The 11,790-nt window shown below is 35.7% G+C and overlaps 1 pseudogene; it reads left to right on the top strand.

Annotated features, from left to right (window-relative positions):
• The first annotated feature begins 5,837 nt into the window (after positions 1-5,837).
• LOC119877385 lies at positions 5,838-5,963 on the top strand (annotated as a pseudogene).
• Positions 5,964-11,790: the final 5,827 nt, after the last annotated feature.

Below are 11,790 nucleotides of genomic sequence, written 5' to 3'. Positions count from 1 at the left end.
TCTAACCCAGATGACCACATTGTTCTACCCATTTCAGCTCTTTAGGGGTCTTTTATTTTTTTTTAAGATTTTATTTATTTATTCATGAGAAACAGAGAGAGAGGCAGAGACACAGGCAGAGGGAGAAGCAGGCTCCATGCCGGGAGCTCCACGTAGGACTTGATCCCAGGTCTCCAGGATCACACCCTGGGCTGAAGGCGGATCTAAACCGCTGAGCCACCCGGGCTGCCCCTTTAGAGGTCTTTTAAATCTTGCCTGATTTCAGCTAATTATGCATCTGGGTAACCAGTCACTCTCCATTCCCCAAACAAATCCATTTCTGAAAAATCTTGCTCTTGAGAGTTAAGTCTGCATTCCTTAATTAAAGAAATGTGATACTCATTTTAAGTGGCCTTTCTTCTATCCTTTGATGGAAGATAGATGTAAAAAAGAAAGGTGCTGGCATCTCCCTTGGTTCTCGAAGTGTTTTGGTTTAATCGACAGCTGTCGCTGTAGGAGAAGGGACTGTGAAAAACAATAAAAATAACAAAATGAAAAACACAAAAGGAATAATATTAAAAACAACAACAAATCCCACTGGTTCTTTTCCACTTTCCCACACAGTTTCTTGCCTTTGCGGAAGCCCAGCTTTTCTCAGGGGATTTCTCATATGGGCTCATGAACAATCTTCTCTTTAAGATGGTATGTTTGCTCTGTTAATAGGTATCCGCTGGGTACCACTTTGCTGAGGGCCCTTTTGTAGCTGGGACTCTACACCCATAGACTCCACAGCTATACAGTATACAGTTGTGCTATGTGGGAAAATACCCCATCCCATTAGTATTACGTCCCATAGATGGTTTCCAAATCAGCAATTACTATGTCCCAGTTTTCTAAAGTTCTTACTGAAAAAAAATTAATGGAAAAATAAACCTCTGGTAACTTATAATGCTCTTGCACGTAAATATTCACATGTTATCCCACAACAGGGAGATGAAACAGGTATTATTATTCTCTTGTCACATATGAAGAATCTGAGCCAATGTTGAATGTCAGAACAATAGTCCTTCCTGCTGTTCTGAGTGTTCTCTGAAACACCATTTTCCACATGAAAAATAGTTCCAAAGTTCAGGATAGATCTTTGCAAAATCCAAAATGCTAATCTCCATGTTCAGAAAAAGTAGCCACTTGTCAAGCTGTTGGCAAACCAGTAAAGTTGTTTATTACTCTATAATAAACAACATAACATAAGGACTCTGCCGACTGATTGCTGGTACCATTGTTTCTACTGAAAAAACCTTGTTCATTATGATGGTTCCCTACTTCTGAGGCCCAGTGATCTCTGCAATCTTAAATATATTTTATAGTCTTTATATGTTCCACATCTACATGAATATATTCATGTATGTAGATCTTAAATTAGACTTTAAATAGAACTTTAAAAAGACCTCAGTTACTTGAACTAGCCATACCATAACTAGATGCAGTTTTAAAGTATATATATCTACACAAATCATAGAATTGAGGTATAAAAAATATCTTTACATCCAAACATTTAGAAATACGTCTATGTAGAGCACTGACTGATTTCCCATCTACACAGAACCATAGAATTTTAAAACAATTAGTCACTACTAGTTGACATGGATTCATTCTTATTTTTGTCTTTACTACTTTTGAGTATAATAATATATTTTTAAAGATTTTATTCATTTACTCATGAGAGACACACAGAGAGAGAGGCACAGACACAGGCAGAGTGATAAGCAGGCTCCATGCAGGGAGCCTGACGTGGGACTTGATTCTAGGTCTCCAGGACCACACTCTGGGCCGAAGGTGGCGCTAAACTACTGAGCCACCCAGGCTGCCCTACTTTTAAGTATAAGAATATAGTTTTCATTTTGTAAATCTGAAAAAGAAGGCCCACTTAGATGAAATGATAGACCACTGGAGTGGTACTGGGATTATAACTGAGGCCTTTGCACTCCATACATCATGGTTATTTTATAGCACCTGAATGATACCTAACATTTTCTAGACCTTCACATCCTATAAATCCACTCCCTTAATTAACAAATATTTATTGAGCATCATCTGTGCTCCAGGTATTGCATTATGTTTCTGGGATAGAATTTCTTGCTGTCAGGGAGTTTAACTTGAAGTGGAATTGAGGAAGAATAAAACAGGGGAGACAGAAACAAACAATAAATAAGTAAATGAATAAATTCAAATTATACATTTAGAGAGGACTGATACATTTTAAAGTGTTTTATTATAAATAATTTTATGGAGAAAAATGACACAATCTCAAAAAGAGTTATAGAGGCCCTAGAGTGATAGGGATGTAATTTCCTAGAGTTTAGTGAGTAAAAAATGAATAATAAGAGATAAGGTCTGAGCATAGCCTGGGTCACATCTTTTAGGGGCTTGTAGGTCATAGTAAAAAATTTGGATTTTTTCCTATATTGTAGCTGGGGAGTTTTAGGGGAATATTATCGTCTGATTTAAATTTTAATAGATTACTTTGATTACTGTGTAAAAATAAATTGGAAGGGACAAAAGTAATGTGAATACATCATTAAGGAATCTATTGTGTCATTCAGACAACCAAAGATAGTGGTTTGGACTAAGATAATATATATATAAATTCTTTATAATCCCGGAAGTTTTTGTATTATTCTTCTTTTTCCTAGAAAATTCAAGTACAGAGAAGTTGGCCTCTTTATGGCTCAGATGAAGTCATTCCATCAAAATCTGTTGCCAACTTGTGATTCTTGCGCTGAGTGTGAAGGGACTCATGAGTGCCCCTGGGCAGCCTGTGTTCAGTCTGTTACCTCCTGACAGCCCTCTTCAACCCCACTCACATATATGGAAGATGGGTTTCTCTCTGTATCCTCCAAGGAAATTCTTTTGATTTTTTATATCTTTGCTTGTGCTAATTCTTGAGGTATTTACTTTTAAACTCTGACAGATATAGAGAGGGAAAGAAAGATGAAAACTGCATGTTGAAATAGTAAAAATGAAAGGGAGTTGGAAATACATAACACAGTCATAGATCAGAAGAGAGTCTGGCAGAGTGGGGAACACTGAAGACTACTCAAGCACTCCTACTGTCTTTTGTTTGCTTTGATTCAAGTACAATTTTCTGGCATTCATTTGTAGCTGATTAGGATACAGCGGGGGACAAGGCATACAGAGGCAATCCCAACAGGCATCAATGTTTGACCATGGGATCAACAACTGAGAACAGAATTCCACAACCTCAATTAATAGATAAAAACAAAGAATGGTCAGGACTGGAGGATCTGGAGTGCCTGGAACATTACTGGGACAAACACTTAACTTGACATGTAGCTTGACCCCATATGTTGTACTTGAATGCCTATTAATACGTGATCAATCCCCAAATCTGTTGTTTGTGGATATCACCCTGGATTTACCTAGTTTCAGACCTTTGTTTAATTTTCTTTATCCTCTTTACTTTACTTTGTATTAATCCTTCAATTGAAGTCCTCTTCAAGGATTCTGAATTTAACTTATCACTGGGTTTTCCTACCTTGAAGAATCTTAATTCATCATCCTGCCAGAGTAGACTCTCTCTGGATCAAATTCCTCTTATTTATAACTGATTAGCATCCTTGTTTGCCCACCTAATTCTTATTCAGGGATAAAATGGGATTCAGATATTGGCATGTAGGCACAAAAGAAAGAAAGAGAAAAGGAAGAAGGAAAAAAAGAAAAAAAAAACCCACATAACTTGTTTTTTGAACTGGCTTTAGGAAGGGTATTTCTCAAAGAGAATACCATGAATCTAATCACTAAAGTTGAGGCATAAGATCAGAAAATGAGTATTCTTCAGGCTAAAATAGCAAATGATCTCTTTCATGGATAGAGCAAAGACTGATTATAAACTTGAAACAGGGATTAATCTCATATCAGGAATTATATGGTGGCCCCTGTGGACAGTTGGACAACCTAGATGGTGGGAAACAAAACAAGTTAGTTTACCCAGATCTGTGTGTAGCTGCTTTAAATTCCTCCACAGGAGGGCGTATGGTCTTGGGAAGACAAATAACACAAACTCATCAAAGGTACTGGTTTGGGAAAACCTTTCTTTTTATAGTTGTAATAATCTACATGTTGTACTACTATTTAAATTTATAAGGAAGGGACAATGCAACAAGAAAACATTAATAATTTCAAATAATCATTTAAAATGCCCCCAATTTTAGAACTTAAGCACATTTTTTTCTTTTCAGTTATTTTTCTCTTTTTAAACTAGTAACAAAACGGTCTTTATGCACTGTTTTGTTTTGCTTTTCTGTGTATACAGGCACATGAAAATAAGAAAGGGAGGGGCAGCCCCCGTGACCCAGCGGTTTAGCGCTGCCTTCAGCCCAGGGTGTGATCCTGGAGACTGGGAATTGAGTCCCACGTCGGGCTCCCTGCATGGAGCCTGCTTCTCCCACTGCCTGTGTCTGTGCCCCTCTCTCTCTCTCTCTCTCCTCTCTCTCTCTCTGTGTGTCTGTCATGAATAAATAAATAAAGTTAAAAAAAAAAAGAAAATGAGAAAGAGAGAGAGAGAGTCCATATGTGTGTTAGTATTCAGCCTTTTCATTAAGCATGTTGGCATATTTTATATTTATATAAATATATATATAAATGTTTTTATATATTCATATTTTATATATTTATATTTTTCTTTTTGTTCTTTTTAAAAAAGCTATATATCTTCATATGTGTATTACTTTTCTACATTTCCATAACAAATTACTCTAAATTTAAGGCTTCACATCACATAAATCGATCAATTCACAGATCTGTAAATTAGAAATCTGGAGCTGGGTTGGGTTGATTCCTCAGCTGTAGGTCTCGTAAGGTTGAAATCAGGGTGATCAGCAAGGGCTGTATTCCTTACTGGGGCATCTGTGGAAGAATCCACATCCAAACTCATGTAGATTATTGGCTGAATAATCTGATTGAAGGACTGAAATTGAAGGACCGTGATTCAGAAGTACTCTGTGATTGAAGGACTGAGTCCTTCATGTCCTTGCTGACTGCCACCAGGGAGCCATCCTTGGTTCCTCGAGACTTCTCTCTGGCCCTTGCACGGAACTCCCTGGATCTTATAAACAGCATATCAAATCCTTCTCTTAGGTGGGATCACTTCTATTTTCCCCTTTGCTGCAAATCTGCTTTTGCTGCTGACACCATCTCTCACTTTAGCTGAAGAGTGTCCTCTGATTTTAAAGGCTCATATGATTAGATTTGGGCCACCCAGGTATTGCAAGATAATCTCCTTATTTTTAAGCTCTGGACTTATTTACATATGCAAAATCCATTTTGCCATGTAAGGTGACATATTCACTGGTTTCACTGACTAGGATGTGGATGTGGACATCTTTGGCAGCTATTATTTATCCAATCACAGTATGTATCATCTATAACAGTGTCATCATTTGACATACCACAATGTTAAAGAATATTTTCTGAGGATGCATATTTGTATTTATTTTTGTATATTTTGCAATTATAAATGATATCTTCTTACTTATAACTTTTGTAATATTTCCTTTAATTAAATATAAGGAATAGTATCACTGTATTGTGGGTAAGGTACTTTTCAGATTATTGCCTTTTCAGTTTCCTGTTATTAAGATCTTGATTTATGATCGGGTTACATCCCAATAAATCTACCATGAGTTGAACATATGATTAAGTTGAAATGAATTTAATATACCTAACCTACTGAACATCATAGCTTAGCCTAGCCTACCTTAAATGGGCTCAGAACCTTACATTAGTCCACAGCTGAGCAAAATCATCTAACACAAAAACCTATTCTGTAATAAAGAGTTAGCTTTGCGCAGTGGCAGTATCGTAGCCAATGAGGTTTATCCGAGGCGCGATTATTGCTAATTGTAATAAAGAGTTGAATATTTCATGTAATTGATTGAACTCTGGAAATGAAAGTGGAAAACAGAATGGTTTGTATGGGAATGGAATGGCTGCAAGTGTATCAGGTGTTCACTCTCATAATCTTCTGACTGACTGGGAGCTGTGGTTCACTACTACTGCCCAGCTACATGAGAGAGTGCTATACCACAAATTGCTAGTCCAGGAAAAGATCAACATTTAAAATCTGAAGTACAGTTTCTACTGAATATATATTGCTTTCACACCATTATAAAGTTGAAAAATCATAGGTTGAAACATCATAAGTCAGGGACTACCTTTATGGAGTTACAAAGGTTTATACCGGTTTATAAAGCTAAGTCCTAAGTGTAAACATTATTAGGTGTATATATCAAGTCTAAAATTTTGAGAGAATATTAACATTTTGTTGCATATATTGCAATTTCTGTGGATCTCCTCCCTATGTCAAGTGTCTCCAATATTATTTTCTTAAATCTCTTTTGGCATCTTGATGCTTTACATAAAGAAATAATCACTTTGTCTGTCATATGTAGAGAAAATATTTTTCTATACAGCCCGTTACTCTTTTAGCTTAATATTTTTCAATGCTGATAACATTTTAAAAATACTTCATTTGTCATATTTTCCTTGGATATTGTTCTTTTTTATTCAAATATGAGAAAGTTACCATTTCTTCACAGATCCTATCAACATTTTTAGCTCTCCAAATCACCTCATACTGATGCAGATGTAATATTTTGATCTTCCTTTCAAGGATTGATTTGCATCCTGGGCATTTTTCAACAGAGGGCAGCATTTTGCATTTGTTCTGCTTTGTGGATGCATATTTCAACCATGGAACACCAAATGTTCTGAAATCTTGCTCAGCGCACAAAGTGAATCAAGAGAACAACATGTACAAGTGCATTTCTATGGAAACAAAAGGTCTATTTTCTTATCACAGAGCTTCTGAAAGATCCTTAAATATTATTTAAAATTCAATAAATGCTCTTTAAACCAATAATTGTGGTGAAAACAATAAAGAAACGGAGCATGTTAAGGGAAAAAAATGAGTCAGCTTCAGAAGAAAGCAGTAATGATAGAAGGTTTTATCCAAAGCTATAGTACAATTGAATATGACTGAACAACTAAGGCAATTAGGTTTGAGTTTGCTGTAGGCAATGTAACCAATTTGGGGCAAGAATTGCTACTGAAGCTCTATTCTGTTTGACTAAATAAAAATAAGTTTGCATTTCTTTTTTTTTTTTTCATTTTCTAATTTATTTTTTTTAATTTATTTTTTATTGGTGTTCAATTTACTAACATACAGAATAACCCCCAGTGCCCGTCACCCATTCACTCCCACCCCCCGCCCTTCTCCCTTTCCACCACCCCTAGTTCGTTTCCCAGAGTTAGCAGTCTTTACGTTCTGTCTCCCTTTCTGATATTTCCCACACATTTCTTCCCCCTTCCCTTATATTCCCTTTCACTATTATTTATATTCCCCAAATGAATGAGAACATATAATGTTTGTCCTTCTCCGACTGGCTTACTTCACTCAGCTAAGTTTGCATTTCGTTTTTAATTGTCTTCATGATAAATTTGGAATCCTTTGCGTGACCCATAGGCCTTTTATATTCTAGCCTGAGACCTCTAAATGCAAGCAAATGTTCTTAAATTTTCCAGGAGAGTCAGTGTTTCTCACCTTCATGTCTTTATACCGTTTGTTTGTTTGTTTGTTTGTCTGTACATTATTTTCTTGTTCGCTCTTCCAGGACCTGTCTTTGTCTTATTATCTTTACACATTGGAATTTGAGAGCACAATATAGGCACTCACTAAAATAAGGAATGAAGTGACACTGATTAGCTTGGTAGCATTTTTTTTCCCTAACACTTCTAGTATTCCCTAACATGTCTAATATCTCTCTCTCTCTTTCTCACACACACATATAATACAGATAAATGATAGGTATGCATATATAAGCCCTGACTATGTCTCATTTCAATAAGAACTATTTCAGTAAGTAACGTGCCTTTTTCTTTAGGGATCTTGTAGAATTTAATCAGATGTTTTTGCATATTTTTCGAATTGTAGATTGAAATATATCAATGGAATTAGAAATTATGTAATTACAAACCAAAAATTTGACATATATCCATTCCTGATTTCTAAATGTATCACAGTTTTAGGGCCACTAAGATTGGAGGCCATTAGAGAGCTCAGAACTTTATATTTTAACATCTCAATTGTCTGGATTGCGATGAAAGGGAAGATTACACTGTGTATGGTACACTTCTGCAAGATGGCGTAAGTGAGTAGAAAGTCATAATCTTTTGAAATGCTCATGGGGTGTCAAAAAGTCTGACTTGGTCTAGCCTCCATAAAGCTCAGGTAAGAAAATTATAGAATCAGTCTTAAAGCCCCTATACAAGGTAAATATTCCAACTACTGTTGGTCAGTGCTGAAACATTTCAAGAGTGAGTGCAGAGTGCTTATTATACTCAGCAAACTGACTACTGAATGCTTCCATGAGCCAAGGACTTTGCTAGGTACATGGCATACAGTAATAGATAAGCTAATATATTTCTACAGTAGGACCAGAGTCTTAGAATAAAATTGTGCCTCAAAAAGTTCCTTCCTTTTAGATTAGAGACCCTAAGCAAGTTGTGGCTATAATGCTCTTCCCTCATCTTCACTTGTCAAAATTCTTCAAACCTCATCTCCAAGATTATTTTCCTTACCTAAATTATCTCTAGTAAATTATATATGTTGAATATTCCTTCTGGACTTCAGTGAGAACTTGCAATATTATGGTGTTATGAGTCACCTAGAGGAAACTGCCTAGAGGGGAAAGCCTGTCTCTTACCCACAATTTGTTCCTGGCACCAGGCCTGGCACAAAGTGTGGAACTATAGAATGAATAAATGAGCATATACAACAAGGAATGAATGAATGAATGAATGAATGAATGAATGAAGAGTAATTTGTGAACACATATTTGCTTTTTTATTATAAAATATTTCATACAGCTTGAGAATAAAATGTGTTCCTACCCCACAAACTAAAAACTGTAAATATTTCCACATCACTTATAGATTTTTTTAATAGAAATAAAATATTACATATGGGGCTTCCTTAGTGTCTCTCTGTGACTTCATTTCCCCTTCTCTGTACTCACAGGCAAAATATTCTTTTTTTTTTTTAAGGCAAAATATTCTTGAAGTTGGTGTTTAATCTTCTCTTCCACATTTTTATATTTCAACTTCTAATGCATAGTTCTCTAAACACCATATAATATTTTAATTTTATTAAACATCAATAGTAATATAGTCTATGAAATTTTTTACAACTTGAATCTTTTACTCTGCATTATGCTTTTAAAAATTATGTTAATGACAGGGTAAACTCTATTATACATGCTATTTACTATCTATGATTAAAACATTATTAATTCTACTACTCATGGATATTTTGGAAGAATCCATATTGCTGCTATTAGTAAAAATACTGATTGGTCTTTGTGTGTGTCTCTTTGTGCATATATTCCAGAATATATTTAGAATTTACACATAGAACTGGAATTTTTTTATTCATTTGATATGTGCATCCTCAATTTTTATAGATTCCTACATTCATTCCTACCTTACGCATCAAAGTGTGAAAATCTATATTCTCTTAAGCAGTGTATGAGTTTTTCTGTTTATTTAAATTCTCATCAAACCTCAATTCTATTCCCTTAATCCTTTGTAATCCTTTAGCCAATTCTATACTCTTACTCACTCTAGACTTACACTACATCAATATCATGTTGGCATATCTTCTGCTTCTTAAAAGGTCTTTCAAAATTAGCTTTACTACTTCTGCCCCCACACTTTCAATATTAATTTGAGGAGCAATTTATCAAATTCTCTGAGACATTCTATGGGGAGTTGTGTCCAGAATTACATTGGATATTTAGATTAATTTAGGGACAATTGGTATCTTTATAATATTGACTCATAATCCATTGACAAGTTTTATAATATTATGTAAATATGTCTACAAAGGCCTTGCAAATATTTGATAAATTTATTCCTAGATGCCTTACAATTATGCAATTGTAAATGATATTTTTGGTGTTCTTTTTCTTACAATTGTAAATGATATTTTTGGTGTTCTTTTTATCTGGTATAGATATTGAGTTTTACTAGCCTCATGAAATTAGCAGAATAGCAGTTCTGTTTTATATTTTCTAAAATTAATTTTTAAATATCAGAGAGACTTTCTTTGAAAGCAGCAGATTTATTACTTCAATTCATTAAAGGATCATTGGTTCAGCTTTATATTCATTATATGGCAGCTATGATGTTTTTACATTTTTATGGAAATTATAAATTCAACTAAATCTATAATAAATTATGATTTAAAAATATTTAAAAAATACATTTATAGTTTCCTTTTAGTTTTGGTATTATTATTGATTTTATTTTTTTTCTTAGACCAGTCTACCTTTTTCTAAAAATAAGAAATACTAGCTTTTGTTGATTAGTTTTATTTCATTTTGCATTATTTTCTTTTGTATTTCTGTATTTCATTTATTTTAAGATTTTTTTTTGTTACTAATTTCTTTTTTTTTTCTTTATGTGTCCAGAGTAATCTGACCTACATTTTACTTTTGAAAAAAACTGCTGGCCCATAGCAGGAGTTGCAAATTCATAGAGAATGAGAGAGGGAAAGGATGGGAGAAGCAGCTTCTATATCAACTTTTAGAACAACTTCTCTTAAAAAAGATAGATCCCATCATTAAGATATTCTGTTCAAGGAAACCCAAGCCACTTTCTTCCATGGGAATCCACAGAGTACCTGGCACTGCAATTACACCTCCCATTCCATAGCCAGGATCCTCTGTGGCCTTTACCTTCCCAGCACAGCCTCCATATCCACTGCTTGCACACCTGAGGGCCTTCTTCTGTAAGCCAGTTCCCTTCCTAGTGGACATATGCTTCCCTCTTCCAAAGCCAGCTCAGCCTTCCAGAAGACTGCAATTTTACCTTATCCTTCTATGCAGTGTGATTATCTATCTTCCCCAGGGGTGGTCCGATGAGCCCAGATGGGTGTCTAGAAGTCCTTTTCCAAACAGCATATGGGTAATAGCTCTGTGAAAGGAACTCACCCTGGGAATGTCAGCACTTTTTCTTTCTAAGACTTTATTTATTTATTTGTATGTTTAGTTAGAGAGAGCATGGTGGGGGGGTGAGAGGCAGGAGAGAGAGGGAGAGAATCTCCAGCAGATTTCTCACTGAGCACAGAGGTGGACACAGGACTCGATCCCAGGAAACCTGAGATTATGACTTGAGCTGAAACCAAGAGTCAGATGTTCAACTAACCAAGCCACCTAGGTGCCCCGATGTCGGCACTTTTTGCCAAAATGTAAAACAAGTCTAGGGGCTTAGGCGCAAATTGATTCCTTCCTATTGTCTTTTTGAGCCTCAGGGGCATCTCCAGGCTAGTGGCCAGCCTGCTTGTTAAGTGAACCCAATTCCAGTCTTTCCTAGAGTTTCCTGTCCTGAGGACCTGCCTCTACTAATTTCGGAAGCTGGAATGAGTCTGTCTGTTGTTAACAATGTGCCAGGAGACTCAGCCACAAAGGGTCCTGAACTGACTGGGCAGATCCTGCTGGTGTATCTAGGTTCTTTCTTCTCTAAGAGGCCAGAGTAACACACAGCATACCCATATTTTAACCTGGCTTCCACCTCGGTTAGCCTTCCTACTCTTATCTAACCACGAAACTTGAGAATTAGGGACAAGGATTTCCAAAGACTTAACCAAATCTTGTTCTCCTGAAGCTCTTGGATTCAACGGGTCATCCACAGCCCCTACCTCTGTACTTTTTAAACTGATTTTTGTATTTTATT

Source organism: Canis lupus, chromosome 21 (assembly GCF_011100685.1).
Source record: "Canis lupus familiaris isolate Mischka breed German Shepherd chromosome 21, alternate assembly UU_Cfam_GSD_1.0, whole genome shotgun sequence".
Classification (NCBI taxonomy): domain Eukaryota; kingdom Metazoa; phylum Chordata; class Mammalia; order Carnivora; family Canidae; genus Canis; species Canis lupus.
This window is presented reverse-complemented; position numbering and strand designations above follow the sequence as displayed.